Raw genomic sequence first — 16236 nt, 5'->3', positions numbered from 1 at the left:
GAGGTACCTGTTGCCTAGAATTGATGGACCATTCAAGAAACAGGTGAACAATTTCTGGACATTTAAAATGTGATTAATTCAATCTCTACCACAATTTAATTAAACTCATTTTTGACCTGGACATGTTCTCACTACGCTGAAAAATAAAGGTAACCTTTATTTTTCAGCTTTAAAGCTGAAAAAAAAAAGTTCTAAGGGGTTGCTGCATCCCTAAGTTTGATGTCACACATTTCCCTGGTCTTTCTTGCACATCCTTTGGGCATGGTTACCAGCTTTAAGGGCACAGAAGTGTTTAGTGGGATGCTGGATGGACAATCCTTCCAGGCAGACCCTTCATTTATTTAAAGAGCATCTTCATCTTCTCATTTGTGTCACATAGGAGGGGATAAAACTTTACTCACTAAGAAACACAGGCAGCACATGTGTGCCCTGCTCATTCCCATTTCTCACTGCACAACTAACCAACACTTGCCTGGGTTGGTTCTCTCTGATGAGTAAAACTATTAATAGTAACTCAGGAATAATATTTAAAACAGGAAACAGCCTGATAAGTTGGTACAGCAATATGACTATGTGAAAGCTCTTGATCCACAATGCCTTTAAAAATAAAGATAAATTTTGCAACTTTTTATAATTTTTTTTACATCTATTTTTGTTGGTTTATTTTAAAAATTTAGTGAGTTATTAATTTATAAATGCGTTGATGTATTTTAATCTTGCATATTGCACATAACACTCCTTGCCATGAATAAGCAATGAAGCAGCAAACTACTGAGCATCACTACAGGAAATGTTGAGAGCATCCTTAGAGCTTGTGGATCTTATTCCATGTTCATACACACAGAAGAAAGAAATTGGTCAAATCTTCCTTCCTCTACTGTGTTATTCCTTAAATAGATGGGGAGACAGAGTTTTAGTCTGCAGAAGGAGTAGATAAAACTACGGTTGGAAAAGGGGATAAACAAAAGGCACATGTGTCTCTACTGCCTACCAGGAAGGTTTTAAACAAAAAAGGTTTTCATCCACAGGTGACATTTTTCCACACATCTTTCCTGAAGGATTCAGATATGACCATCAAGGAAAACTAACAGCATAGCTAACTTATTAATCTTTAAAAAATTGATCACTACAGACTTATTTTACAGTCACTGAAACAAATAGTTATCTCTAGAGCTGATTTGGTTGATTTCTCCAAAATCGCCTGTGTTAGAATAAGAGAAACTGCCTTCTCTGACTCTAAAGTGAGCTTAAAAATTTGACTTTTACATTTTAAGTTCCTAAATTTGGGACAAATGGGTTCCACTTTACATGTCCCCCAGTCAGAACACCGAGCTCAAGAGTTGTGACAGCTTCTAGACAGCTTCTGAGTGAAAGAAGAGCCCAGCAGGTGTTGTGGCACAGCACTGGATTTTCAGTTAGCAGAGTAAATGACTTTGCTGTGCCTGCAGTCAGGTAGGAGGTCATTAATCAGTGCCTAGAAAGCCATCAGCTGATCCAGCCCAACGAGTAGGCACCTTGTAGAGGCAGAAATGAAAACAGCAGCAGGGAGAAGGGGCAGGTTATAAAGCTGAGTTCATGATTTTGCCTCAGCCAGGAATTTCACATGAGTTTGGTTCACCAAAATGGTTTGACTCATCAGCCCAGTGGTGGTGTCTCAAGGTAAAAATAGAAATGGTGGTGATGTCACCAAAGATCTGAAGCCCACATTGACTGGTAATAAGTCCTGCCCCCTACCATGGCAAACCCTTTGGGAGGAGTACAGAGAAACCCTAATTCTGCTTTAAGCAGGGCATCACCTCAAACAAAAAGAGTTAATATCTTGCAGGTACATCTCCTGTCTGGGACTGCATTTCCAAGGACTTTTCACAGAAATCCTGATCCCAGAGCCAGTCTCTGTCTTATCCACCTTATCTGGCAAACAAGTACAGAGCTAATTAGGCAGCTGGACTTGATGATCCCTGTGGGTCCCTTCCAGCTCAGGATGTTCTGTGATCCTGTGATAAGTACCAAGCCTTTGTGTCACTAAGAAAAAGAAGTTTCTAGAAGATCATAAATCATTTTTTTATCTGCTCTACTAACTGCAAGTATGTGAAGATTTGGTTATTTCTTGCCTTTGTCACTCAGCAGTGAAAGCCATGGAAAGTCAAACATAGAAAGGGAACTGAGTCCGATTCCCTTATTAGTTGTTCAAGCAACACCAGCAATGGAAATAATGTTGATTATCCCTCTCAGTTTTGGAAGCAAAGGTTAAAAATAAGGTCTGGTGCTCATTTAGTCACAGGGCAGAGCTTCCAAGACTTGCCAAGGAAGATCTGAACTCACGACAGAGACTGGTAGAGATTTCAGAAAACAGAAAAGGTAACTTTCAAAATCTGGATTTTTCAGTTGGGGCTGTTCAGCCTGGAGAAGTGAAGGAAGTAGAGAGACCTTAGAGCACCTTCCAGTACCTAAAGGGGATCCAAGAGAGCTGGAGAGGGACTTTTCATGAGGGCATGGAGTGACAAGAAAAGGAGGAATGGGTTCACGCTGTGACAGAGGGCAGAGTTAGATCAGATATATGGAAGAAATTCTTCCCTGTGAGGGTGGTTGGGCTCTGGCACAGGTTGCCAGAGAAGCTGTGGCTGCCCCATCCCTGGAAGTGTTCCAGTTGGATGGGGCTTGGAGCAACCCAGGACAGTGGAAGGTGTCCCTGCCCATGGCAGGGTTGGAACTGGATGATCTTTAAGGTCCCTTCTAACCCAAACCATTCTGGAATTTTCAATGCTTCTATGATTACTGGTTAAAAACTGTAATTTTCAGACCCTGACCCTGAAATTACTTTCCCACAGCTAAAAACAGAAGCACCCTCTTACAGTTTCATTAGGAGGATGTAGCATGCAAGGCATTTTGATGTAACACTTATGTATAAATTCCACTACCTTCCTGCCAAATACAAGAAGTAGTCTTGAAACAGTCAGAAGAAAAAAAAACCTCTTTGTGTTTGCATTTTCCCATCAACTGCACTGATGGAGGAAAATTCTTTAATTGCTGCTCCTCTGTGTGATTCTCTTCAGATCAGTGAAAATTCTCTTTAAATGAAGATTAACACACAGAAAAGTAAGGAAATATATGATATCAAAGGAGGGATAACTTACATATTATATTTTGGAGTGGGGGTTATTGTGGTGTTACCACGAACTCTTGCTTGGCAGGAAAACTGTGCTTCAAAGAAACAACTACCTCAAGATCAGTTAAAGCATTCAGTTGCAGCCCACAGGCACTTAAGAAAAATCTGGTTTTTCTCTACCATTCCCATGTTTACTGGTTTTCCAGTTGGCAGCTGCAGTCTATAAATAGCTGGAAAGATGATTAGTCTGAGAGATGAGACGAAATGATTCACAAATGAAATAATTACAGCACATCTGTGCAGAGCTGTGCAGCCCAAATTGTGACACCAGCACAGGGGTTGTTGGGCACAGAAGGGGAGGTACCAAAGACAAGATCCAGACGTGTTTTACATCACCATGACAGTGAAGTCGCTCATACTCCATGGTTACTGATTTGAAGGATCTGATCTCAAACACACTGTCTTCCAAAAAGCTCAGGACCTGGTTCAGCGTTCTCCTACCAGCCTTGCTTTTTAATGTGTGTTTCCAGAAACTCAACTGCAGGGGCAGAAACACAATTTGATTCCATTAGGTGGAAAATGCCATCTCTTCATGTACTGCTCACACACCATCCTGTCGTCTCAAACAATATTGTTGTTGGCCTTGCTTGGATAACTGAGTCAGAAAAAATTTGCTGTTGGTTTTCACACTGACTCTTGTATTGATTTCTCTCCTGTGGTTTGTAAAACATGCTCCTTTTCACTGGTTCCCAGGATTACTTCCCTGCAGGAAGCAGGGATCTATTGCAAAGGCCTCTCTGTATTTCTGTCAAATACCTCCACTTGGCAGTGGCTTTTCAGAAACTTTTCTCTCTGCTTTCTGAAGATCCACAATGAGCTTTAGTTTCAATAACACACTCACAAAGTTTTCTTGAAGAAGAAAAAAGGGAATAAAAGAATTATTTTACAAGATCAAGATCATGTTGCTTGAAAAGTTACTAAAAGCCAACTGTGCACTGAAGTGTATTTATTTGGATGTCTTATAAATAAAGACAGAGAAACCCTGGTGTTGTGAGATGAGATGATCTTCACCAAACTCAGAATTCAGAATTGCCTTCAGAGGTTATTAAATTCCTCTCTGAGTTACTAAATTCCACTGCCATTCCTTGTGGTCTTGCCTCAGTGAGATTTCAGAGATTTTTAACACATCTAAAAATTCAAGACAACATCACGACTCAATCACAACAGAAGTACCAAGTTGCATCATGTGAATGAAGGAAGGTAAATTTAGATTGGATATTAGAAAGAAATTCTTCCCTGTGAGGGTGGGGAGGCCCTGGCACAGGTTGCCCAGAGAAGCTGTGGCTGTCCCATCCCTGGAAGTGTCCAAGGCCAGGTTGGACAGGGCTTGGAGCAACCAGGGCTGGTGGAAGGTGTCCCTGCCCATGGCAGGGGGTGGGACTGGATGAGCTTTAAGTTCCCTTCCAACCCAAACCATTCCATGATTTACCATCTCATTCTTCTTCAAGACTGTTGTGGAACAAAGGGCACACCACAGGAGAAGTGGCAATGACAGTGGATCATGTAGAAGGTAGAGAATATGACCTGGCTGAGAACAAGAGGGTCATGAACCCACCTGAGCCAGGAGTTCAGAGCCTGAGTGCTCCACTCCTTCCACGATCAAGATTCCTTCTCTATCTCTCTAAATCAAAGTTTATGGATCTTCTGTTGTTATTATGGATGAGAAAGCTGGGTTCACTTCCCATTATTTTAGCCATGCAAAATCCAGCTTGATTTAATTCTCTGTATTTCTTTTGTAACAGAAAAAGAGATAAGCAGTTTTAGAGAGAAAATCATCATACATGGTTTGGTATTTAGAATAAAGAAAGTCCATGAAGGTGATTGTTTAGAAGATTGGGTACTTAGTTGTTTTTATCTTTGGGGAAGTACCACCCCAAGAAAAGCTTGAATCCTACAATTAATTCTGTGGGACACCAGGGAATTTTCATTGAAATAAATCCTACACACAGGTCTCATATTTTGACAGCAAAGGAGTCAGATATTTTGTGTCAGCCAGCTCTTAATTAACTGCCATTGAGTAAGGTCATTCCTAAGACAGCACTCAGAGTAGTCTCTTAACACTCTGTGACAGCTGTGAAATAAAGCCATCTCCATTCTAAATATTGAAAGCTGATTTGAGATAATACCTCTGCAATGTGACTGCTGGGTAATGTTCTGTTCTTTAACATCTCTGGTTTTTCCCTTTTGGACATGCTCAGAATAGTAAATCTGATCCACCCAAAGGATAAGTGAGACAGTCTGTAAGAATCGTGTTCTCACCCATAAACATAAAAAAAACCAAAAACAAATTAAACAAGCAAACAACTCAATTTGCTGAGGCCATATTGAACTGTTTGCAAATCACTCTATAAAGAGTAAAATCCTCAAAAATCAGGGATGGAGTTACTTACTGAGCTTTCCCTCAGTTGTGATATCACTACCCTGAAATACTTCTCAGGATGAATTAGATGCTGCTGAAAATGTTGCTTCAAATACAAAAAGTTATTCCCTTTATCAGTCACTAAAGGGAAAAGAGCAAGAGGAGCCTAATCCTTAAAAATTCTCACTTCTTATTTAGGATCCAACTCAAACTTGCTGTGGTAGAAGTTTTAGAGATTGAAAGGAGTTTGGGAGCAACATCAATACATGGCAATAGGTAGAAAAAACATTAACCACTTATACAGCTTGCACAGGAAACATGTATATCATGAAACAGGCCCTTAACATTCTCTTTATCTCACAGTAATTTGAAATGTGTCAGTGAACAGTTTCCATACCAAGGAGATTCCTATTGGGAAAAAGACAGCAGTAAACGTGGAGTTATTCTGCACTACAGCATCTACCTCTAGTGATTCCTGATTTCCAACCAAAAAGGAGAGATGGCCCATCCACCATCCCGCTGTCAGGGAGGAGTATTAGCAGGGGAACCCCACAAAGGAAGGTGTGCCAGGAGCTGAGGGTGGCAGAAAGGCAGGTCAGGCATTGCCCTCCCCAAAAGTACAGTCCCTCACTGAGCAAGGAGAGCAAAACAGGTCCAAGAACAACAGTCATCACCATCCAAGCACCTGGATGAGCTGGGAAGTCTGTAGGGATGTGGCAGAGTCAAGATCAAGACAGGAAGATGTAGCAAGGCAAGGTCAGGATCAACAGGGCACAAAGCTGGGCACAAGGTTTTGAATCTCAAGGATGTAGGACAAGGAACTGACCTTAAATTTAGCTCCTACACATCCCCAGGGAGGTTTCTCGCAAACATATATAATGTTTTCTAGTAACCCCAGAACTGCCTCTTTCCAAGGAGCAAATGTCACCTTCCTGGAGAAAGTGCCTTAAGGAAACTGGATGCTGAAGTGTATCAGGTCAGATTTATTACTGGCTTCTTACAGTCTGTTAAAAAGAAACCTGAGACTGGTCTTGCCTTCTGACTAAATCTGTGAGATAAATCCATCAGGCTCTTGTCATGCTCATCCTGCACAGGGAGAATTGCAGATCTGCAGAGATTGCAGAGCTGCATTGCTGCAGGATTGCCAGTTGTGGCCACGGGGCTGGCAGAAATTCTCATCACCCACAGCATTCCTTTTCACTTGGTGTCCATCCAGGCCTGCCAGACAGTGACCTGACCTCATTGTGGGGGAAATATCAACATGGGAGTCATGGATGGGTGAAAGCTCAAGCAGCATGTCGTAGTATGGCAAAATAACCACCACAAAACAACCCTATGAAACAGCAGAGTGGAGTCAAACATTCAAAATCAGAAAAGGAACTTTCCACCAGAATGGAGTGTCAGCTGACAAAAAGCAGCAGTGTTGATTAACAATATATATCAGAAATTAAGACTGAGATGAGTGAGACACTACACGAGGCACAGAGTACAGGCAGATGTACTTGCAACAAATTGGTGCAGCATTGAAGCAGGATCTATGAAGTCATTCTGGAGGAAGCAGCTACCCAGTTAGAGGAAAAAGGAATAAAGGAAATTGGAGGTGATAGGGCTTGTCTGGGTATGTAAGATATGAGTTAATGACACCAAAACATGACAGAGGGGCACGTGGAGGAATAGGTGAATGAATAATGACTTGGTCTGGTGGAAAGGCAGCCTGAGTAAAACAATTCTACCAATGTTAGAACCTTTCATGTGTGAGTGTAAAACAGGTATTACCCTAAAAAGGCAACAGATTGTAAAGCCCAGCTCAGCACCACGGGGCAGTTGTCACAAATGCCAGGAGAAAATTAAGTTAGTGACTGAAGGTTGTTCATACATCCTTCTCATATAATCACAAGCATCTGCTTGTGACAAGAAGGGAATTTACTGAACATGTTGGTAGTAGACTTGTCAACAGAATTGGGAATTACTGAATAGTGATTAAACACCTCAGCCAGAGCAAATAAAATGGGACAGAAAGGGAATTACCTTTAGCAGACAGATGGGATGTTCCTCACAAAGAGCATGAAACCAAATGTAGCTGAGAGAGATGATACCTTGTTCTCCTGCACCAGGGAGTACCACAACCACTTTAAGACCAACAAAGATTGTATCAAGACATGTCCTCCCTTGAGTCAAACTGCTTTCTATTTCAATTTACAGTAACAGGATGGTTTAAGATTTCCAGCAGCAAGAGTCATTTGAAGCCCCTCTAGTCAAAAATATCATTTAAGCCTTGATTTGAAACGGAATGAATTTAAGGCAGAGGAAGAAAGAGTCTAGAACATAGCACAGTTAATAAAGAGATCATAAGAACAATGAAAGAAATTAAATAAGAAAGAAACTTGTGATTTTTATATGTTCCCAAAGTTCTTTGTGTGCTACCTACAGAATATATGGCCCAAGAGACAAAGGAAAGAATCAACCCTTGTTGCAACATCTTGTGGTGGAGGTAAAATCATGGTTCTGTGAGAAACTACACAAGTCTTCCAATGCCATGAAACATGCTAATAGTTTAATAGAACTTTAGGGAAAAATAAAGTGCAAACTTGTTTATTTGTCAATGAGATTATTTGTCACTATGATCTCATTTGTACTTGCCCTGAGTCACCACCAAAATCACATTTGCTTACACATGCACCTTTTGGATAATTCATCACCACTTAAACCCTAATTCACAATTTCCCAAAGTACATGCACCCTAAATCACTACTGAAATCTCTCCTGCCAGGTTGCTGACATACAAGCACAACACATCAGCTTTATCTTTAATTTACTCTCTGGGGCTATTTTGTGTATTTACAGAAAGTTCTCCTGAGTGGCCCCATTATGCCATGTCTGAAGGTGTCAGTAACATCAGTCACAGCTCAAGACTCAACACTGACAGCAGTAACCACTAACTAGGGTAAGTAAAGCCCATCCAAGCAGAACAAACCTCATGATGAAAGTAAGCAGATGTTAATAACTCACTGTGCATTCATGAGCCACTTTCAAGAAGTGACTGGAAAATGAAGAGACAATACCAACACAATGCAGCAGCCCACATTGTGTCTGATTGAGAGGAAACACCTTCAGCCCTAAATGTCAATGTGAAATCTTGCTTTTCGCAGTGCCTGTGACAAACTCATGCAAACATTCAGGCTGATGGTCCTTGACTAGAAAGCAAAGCTCTTAAGTTTGTCAAGCAACTGCGCAGTCTGGATTTTCACCCCTGAAAAATAACATTTCTCTGAAGTCTGCAGTGTGGAAGGAATAACAACCTCCAGGGCATTCAACTACTAGAAAAGAGACTTTATTTCAGAATCTTGAAAACAGATCAAGTAATTTCATAGAATCATGATCATAGAATGGTTTTGGTTGGAAGGGACCTTAAAGATCATCCAGTTCCAACCCAGGGACACCTTCCACTAGCCCAGGTTGCTCCAAGCCCTGTCCTACCTGGCCTTGGACACTTCCAGGGATGGGGCAGCCACAGCTTCCCTGGGCAACCTGTGCCAGGGTCTCACCACCCTCACAGTAAATCATTTCTTCCTAACATCCAATCTAAACCTGTCCTCTGCCAGTTTAAAGCCTGACCTTTTTCCATTGGAACACACAACTACCAACAGGCAGAGTTCTGATTAAAATGCACATGGATAACTGTTTTCACTTCCTGAAAACCAAAATCTGACAGGCATAATGTGACTCCCATTGAACTCACAAAAGGAGTGTTCAGTCTGGTGCACCAGGGCATGAGCAGACAAAGTAAGAAATAGTTTCTTAGATTTAAAAGCCATTTCCAGTATTTCTATTTGTATCCATTACATTTTGTCCTGCCACTGTATTCCTCCGGGAAGAGCCTGGCTCCATCTTCTTCCCTTCATCCCATCAGGAATAAGTACACATTCAATCTGAAAGGTAATTTCAGAACAAATATTAGAACATATTGCATCAACATTTCTGCTTCAAGGGGTTGATTGAGTACACAGGCCTGCAAACAGACACTGTCAGCCTGGGAATTCAAATGCATAGAGTAATACATCAGTATTATATTTGAACATAATATTTTATTTATATACAACCAGTATAAATGGTAACAAGCCTTGGATTTGTTGTAGCCCCTCACCACGGGTTTGCTGGTTGGTTTTAGGCTTTTTTTTTTTTTTTTTTTTTGCTAATAAACAGAACAAATGGCAAGTCTTACCAGAAAAACACACAGAAGCTTTGGAGCTTAATTGGCTTCTACATTTGGGTCAGCAAATGTTCCTGCTACAAAGCCAGGGAGTGATTCTTGCAACCTATTCATGTTTCTCACCAGCACAACAGCAGCTAAAAAGATAGGCAACCATGGCTACGGTGATGGGATCAGCAAACTTCTTTTCACAGCTGTAAATATTTGTAGTGGAGCCAATTAGAGGCAGCGTGTTTTTGTCAGCATTGCCTGGGATACATCCACAGCTCCTCCAAAGAATCCCCCACCTCTCCTTATCCTGCTGGCAGTGAGTGAACCGTGGTGTCAGCCCTGGTGGCTGATGGTGCCTCCTGCACACACAGTGTTGGAAGCTCTGTTTGTACCAAGTGGGAAACTGGCTCTGAGGAGGAACTGAGCTGCTTCTGGAGGCACTGAGGACCAGGGTTCCTGCTCCTCAGCTCTCCAGTGGGACTGTAAAACCAGGAGGTGAAATATCCCAGGCAGTGAGCTTCATTGTAAACCAACTGAAAGATTTCAGGATCCTTTTATGCAGCTCTTTGTATCAAAATCCCTGTTCTGAGCAAACACCTTTCAGGGGCGTTTGGGGGAATTCCATAGGCAAGAGAGCCACATCTATACAAGTCATAGATAAAATGCTGTTTCCTTTCACTCAGAGTGTAAAAGCAAATATAACCTCATAACTCTGGGAAACATTTAGAGAACAATCACCATGTGTTTTGGGGTATCTTGTATAGGAGGATGTAGCTATATAAGATATCCCAAAACATAAGATACCTACATGCAGCATAGTTCTGCTACAAGTTTTTAAAAATAAAGGGGTCTGTGTATCCTGTCAGTTTTATAGACTCTTCACCATGTCTGAACATCCTTGACTTGCAGTTGTTGAGCACTTCACTGACATTCAGGACAAAATGCAACTTGTGTTAAGAAAAGGTAAAGGTGTAGCACAAGGAGTAGGTCAGATAGTAATCCCAAAACTGATTATACAACCATAAAATCAGAAAAGCCTTCTAAGAGCATTGAGTCTAGCTGTTAACTCAGCACTGCCCTATTCACCACTAAACCATGTCCCCAAATGCCACATCCAAACACCTTTTGAACACTTCCAGGGAAGTTATGTGCTATGTGGATGAAAGGACATTTGAAAAACTTCCTATTAGCTGCACATTAGTATCTCCTCTTTGATTTTAAGAAGCTCTCCTGCTGATTCCCAAGATCTACAGCACCGTTTATCGTGGCAAACCACTTTAATATGAAGTATGGCTGCAAGCACATCAATCACCTTGAGCAGCTCTCTCTGTGCTTCATCTCAGCTCTTAGTATTTCTTCTGGTTTCCTAACTGAAAGGAAACATCAGTCCTACAAGCTGCCAGGTGATCAGAGAAACAGGGCTGTGGTTCCACAGGGGAACCACGTGGTCTTGGATGCACCATGAGAATTCCTGCACTGTTCTTGCCCAAGGGAAGGGCAGCTGAACCCACGGTGAGCACGGTGCAAAGGTGTGATGATTCTCCCCTGCTATAGGAAGCTTTAATTCCAGGTATTTCCCACTGCCCTGAGCATCCATGCAGGTAGCAATACTGCAGCTGCTCAGCAGACACTCATAGAGGTAAGACAAGTATGACATGAAAGAAAGGGAACATGAAAAAGTGAGTTAAACCCCCCATTTTTTTTTTTAAAAAAACCAAACAAACAGCCCTAAAGCCTTTCCTACTTTTAGGTGAAGAGAGACAAATGGAGAAGTGTCAAATGGATCATTTCTTCTGCAAGCATTTTGGAAGCTCTTTAGTATCTTTTCCTGCCCTTTTTACTGATGCATTGATTGAAATTTTGCAGTTTTCCAGTCGGAAGCAGCAGGCAGCAACCCCAACAGCAGCAGAGGTGCTAAGCTATCAGTGTCAGGGGGTGAAGGAGCAGGAGTCACAGGCACCCTGCTAACAGATCCCAACGTGCCTGCTTTCCCAGAGAAGTGGTGCAGTTGTTTACTGTCAGCTGGGATAACGGGATCATCGCTCAGGCACTCCGGGATGCAAACATCATCGACTGCCACGAACAGAGAGGTGACAGCTCATGCTGTGATAACTACCATGCTACCTCATTTCTCATGCTGTTATATAAATCCTCGGGAGAATAATGGTCAACAGACTCGTTCAAAAGGCTGAAAAGATTCTGGGATGTCAATGCATCAAGGTTAGGTTAATATAATTCTGTAGCTGAGCAGATTCAGACAGAACTGCAAGAAATACGCCCTCAGATTTAACGGCCTGACTATAAAGACTTAATGCTGCTGAAATGTCCTGCACATTTATGTCTGTCCAGGTGATCTGAGAACTCCCAGTCACTCAGTTAATTATCATAGAAGAGCAGGTGTCTTGGAACATAATGATGGATGAAACATAACCTCCTTTAACTACCAAAACCAGTACCGAGCAATGCCAGGTCTTTGCAAGGCTCTTGTCTAAAAACTTGATAAACCAGTGTTGTTTTGGATCACAAAGAGAAAACTTTCTTGTGCAGTAGCATTTTGTTGACAGCAGTGTATCTAACTACATAATAGTAAAGCCATTATCAAATTAGAGGTGAGAGAACTGCCAGTCTATTAATTCTGTAAGGGACTGAGCTCTGCACACTGGAGCTCATTGCAGATCATGATTCTGTGTTATCAAATGGCTCAATTTTAATAACACTCTAAAGAAAACAGAGACCCTATTCCAGTATCTTCAGCCATTTGGAAAACATGCAGGTAGCAGTTTATACTAAAGGTAACATCCCAAACCATGGGCAAATGCCCACATAGTTGAAGTACTGCAGAGTAGGTGGAAGATGGGAGAACTTGACTTGTAGGGTTATCATCCTTTTGAGGGTCACCACAGACTTCTCTCACTCTGTCCAGGCACCAGGAACTTAAAAGCAGTAGGTGAGGGAAGAAATTGGATAGTTTACAATCTAATCCCATCTTTTGGTTGATTTCCATTCTGTTTGCTACATTTGCAGTGGGAGTTTGTACCACAAGGGTTATTTCCCAAATGTTCCCTGAGATTTGGGTGTTCTCTGTAGGTTCCTCTCATCTCTTCCCTACTGACACAGACTGTCTCATGAGAAAGTGCTGATGCTCCTCCTCTCATCAGAGTCCATGATCACAGCACTAACAATGCAAGGAGCTCTTGGGAAGGTGAGTCATCGAATCACAGAATTATTTAGGTTGAAAAAGACCCTTGAAATCATCAAGTCCAAACTTTAACCTACCACTACCAAGTCCACTACTAAACCTTGTCTCTAAGCATCACATCTACATGTCTTTTAGGTATTTTAAGGGATAGTGAGTGGCTCTGTCTCTCTGTAGCAGCCAATCCACTTTGTTTCTCTCACTCACAAATGATCATCAAAACTAGGAGATCAAACACAGTATTACAGGGCAGTGAGTGCAGCATTATTTCATTTATTTTTTTCAAAGGTATTCATTTTTTAATCAGGGATTCCACAATTCTTATCACCCCATCTTCAACACCTCCAGCTTAGAGCCAAAAAAAACCCCCACAGCAAACTTTCACTGTGCTGCTGTTTGGATGTTGCAACTTTCATACCATCCAATTTTTTCTTACTGTAGGAAAATACCTATCTGCCTTGTACTAAGTCAGACTGTTTAGAGAATGGAGAGACAGCCTGTGGATCACAGCAGGATCCAGCTGGACCTGGGGAAAATGTTCTATAGGACATGAACTCAGCTACAGCCTGAGGTGAGGTGTCACTGAGGTGACATCATTGCAGAACCAAAGCCACTGGGCATGTGAAGATCTGACAAGAAGTGTAAAGAGGGATGAAAGGAGAGAGACAACAGACAAATTAAGAGAGTGCTCTAAGTCTGCATAGAAGGAGTTTAAAAGCTTGCTATTGTGTGATGTTCGAGGTAGCTCCTACCACATACAGGGGATTCAACAAGTGCACAGGTCACACTGAGCCACTGCACAGCACCCTTCCTACACCATGCTCAGCACCAGCTCTGTGTCCTCAGCCTCTCCTAAATGCCATTCAGCAGATTTTATTTCTATTTGCTTGTAAAATGTGATTTATTTCCTATTTGAATCTGTCATGCATTTTTTATAATGCAAGATTTAATGCCTCCTATGTGGTCTTCTCTATGGTGAGAACCAGGATTGGTAAGGCTGAAGGTCAACAGAATTGGAGAATCATCAGCGTTGGAAAAGACCTCTAAGATCATCAAGTCCAACCATTAACCCAGCACTGTCAAGCCCACCACTAAACCACGTCCCTAAAACATACAGTGACTCCGAATCTTGCCTTTGTATGACAAGCACAGCTCAATTTGTGCTTTAGGTAAAACCCATTTCCTTTGTGTTCTCAGCTGGCCCAGTCCTGCACCTTCCTGCAGGAGGGTGCAAGGACAGGTGTCACCAGTTCAGGAATCAGATGTTTTACCAAATGAGCCCACTGTCACCTTCTCCTTCCCCTACAGAAACTGTGTCCTTGTGCCCAGACCATGAACACACCACTGAGCTGTTCAGCCACCAATAACACACACTTTTCCTTCCTCCCTCCTCTTCTTTCATCCTCCTTTTGACCTTTCCTCTGTGACCCAACCAAGGGTAAACAGAACATTCCCATTTGTTGGTGAACCTGCCACCCCTGTTTGCACATCACATCAGCACATAGATTTCAAAGGAGAAGCCAGATCCTCTTAGGTATTGGCAGCAACCATTCTAGGGTGTTTTATGTAAAATGCACCTCTTACTTCATCCATTTCCTGTGCATTTCTGAAGTAAAGGGATAGAAAAGCAGGCTTCATGCTGTAACAGCAGTGCCCTTTGCAAAAATACATCCCACCTCCTTCTGTGAATGCCTGGTCTGTCCTTAGAACAGCAGTTTGTGACACAACAAATCCCCCCCAAGTCTACTCACTTTTCAAAGCTAAAGGCTCCATTTCCCAACCTGTCAGATCCCTCACCCTCAAGAACTCCTCTTCTATAATCAGTCCATTTGCAGACTTTTATCCTCTCAAAATAACAGGTAGGAATATCATAGATGCTCTTACAAGCCTTTTTTCCCCTTGTAATTTTGAAATTCGAGTTTCATTTTTCAAAGCCTTACAAAAAATTTCTGGTTCTGGGTAAAATGATGTGACCTGCTGTATGCAAGAGGACAGACTAGAGGCCGTTGATTCTCCCTCTCAGGCCTTAAAAATATTGAATACCTGGAGCAAATTCAGAAGCTGGCTAATGATTTAATTTTAGGCTTCTTGAGGACTGGTTCATTTTACATCAGGTCTATTGTTTAGGGAATCAAGAGGCAGCTTCTCTACCATTTTGAAGCGAAATGAGTAAATGACACAAATATTTTTGTAACAAGCTACTTTAGTTTTGACTATATTTAGTTCTTTGTTAAGAAGAACTATAAGAATAAAGACCACTCTGGACACACCATCTTACTGAGTCCTGATGCAGTTTGATTTCTTTGTTCCCTGCTGTGATACTCCAGCCCCAGAGCTCTGGGCTCATGGGCTCAGCCAGGAGTTTAACTTTATATATGTATATACATATATATATACACATACATATATACATATATATATATATAGTTCTTTAATATCTTGAGCTATCATTAAGAGAATAAGCCAAAGGCTTGTTACCAAGAGGTATCTTTATTAATTTAGGGGAGAAAATAAGGGAACTTGCTGGATCTCATCTTCACTCAGCACAACAAATTACAAGCTGAAAGCAGTAACACTCTTTTGAAGTCATTTTCTCCACCAGTGGTCTCCCACAAGTAGTTTCTGAAAGATAGTTTTCAAACAGTAGGATAATAAATGTTCCTTCCACAGACCATGGCCATCAAATTCCTGCTACCAAAGGCTTTGTGTATCCATTCCAATGTGGATATAACATCATGGGTCCTGTAAGAAGGGGCAGTAAATACTGGTGCAAAAGTTATCTCTCAAATCCCCTCTCTGTCATTCAACAACTTTGTCCTCCAAGGTATGCTTTGACTCTTCTATAACCCTTTCCAGAGCTGGAATACCAGGATAAGTGCAGAGTTCAGTAACAGGTTATGCACAATTCAGTTATAAGTGCAATTTGTTTTCCTCCATGAATCTGGACTCAGTAAAATAAGTGTTTCAGAGGTCACTGATGAGGATGATGGTTCCCACTCTTTGCATTCCTTGGGAGGCAGTGGAACCAAGCTGTGGTTCTTCTCAAACCAATTTTGGTTTGTATATTGGCCCACAGCCTTCAGACATGGAAGTTCACACTCCTGTGGATAAGGACTGTGAGGTTCCACAGGGTAATAGAGCAGGTCCAGGAATTACACCTGCCTGGATTTATTCTACCCAACACAGTGACCAGCAAAAGAAAAATTTCCTAATTTTCAGGGTCCTACATATACCTAAATATATACATTTATACATGGTGTGATTCTTGAGGCTGCTCTGCAGGACCAGGAGTTGGACCTCGATGTTCCTTGTGG

This window comes from Chiroxiphia lanceolata, chromosome 1 (assembly GCF_009829145.1).
Source record: "Chiroxiphia lanceolata isolate bChiLan1 chromosome 1, bChiLan1.pri, whole genome shotgun sequence".
NCBI lineage: Eukaryota > Metazoa > Chordata > Aves > Passeriformes > Pipridae > Chiroxiphia > Chiroxiphia lanceolata.
Note: the sequence above shows the minus strand (reverse complement) of the source record.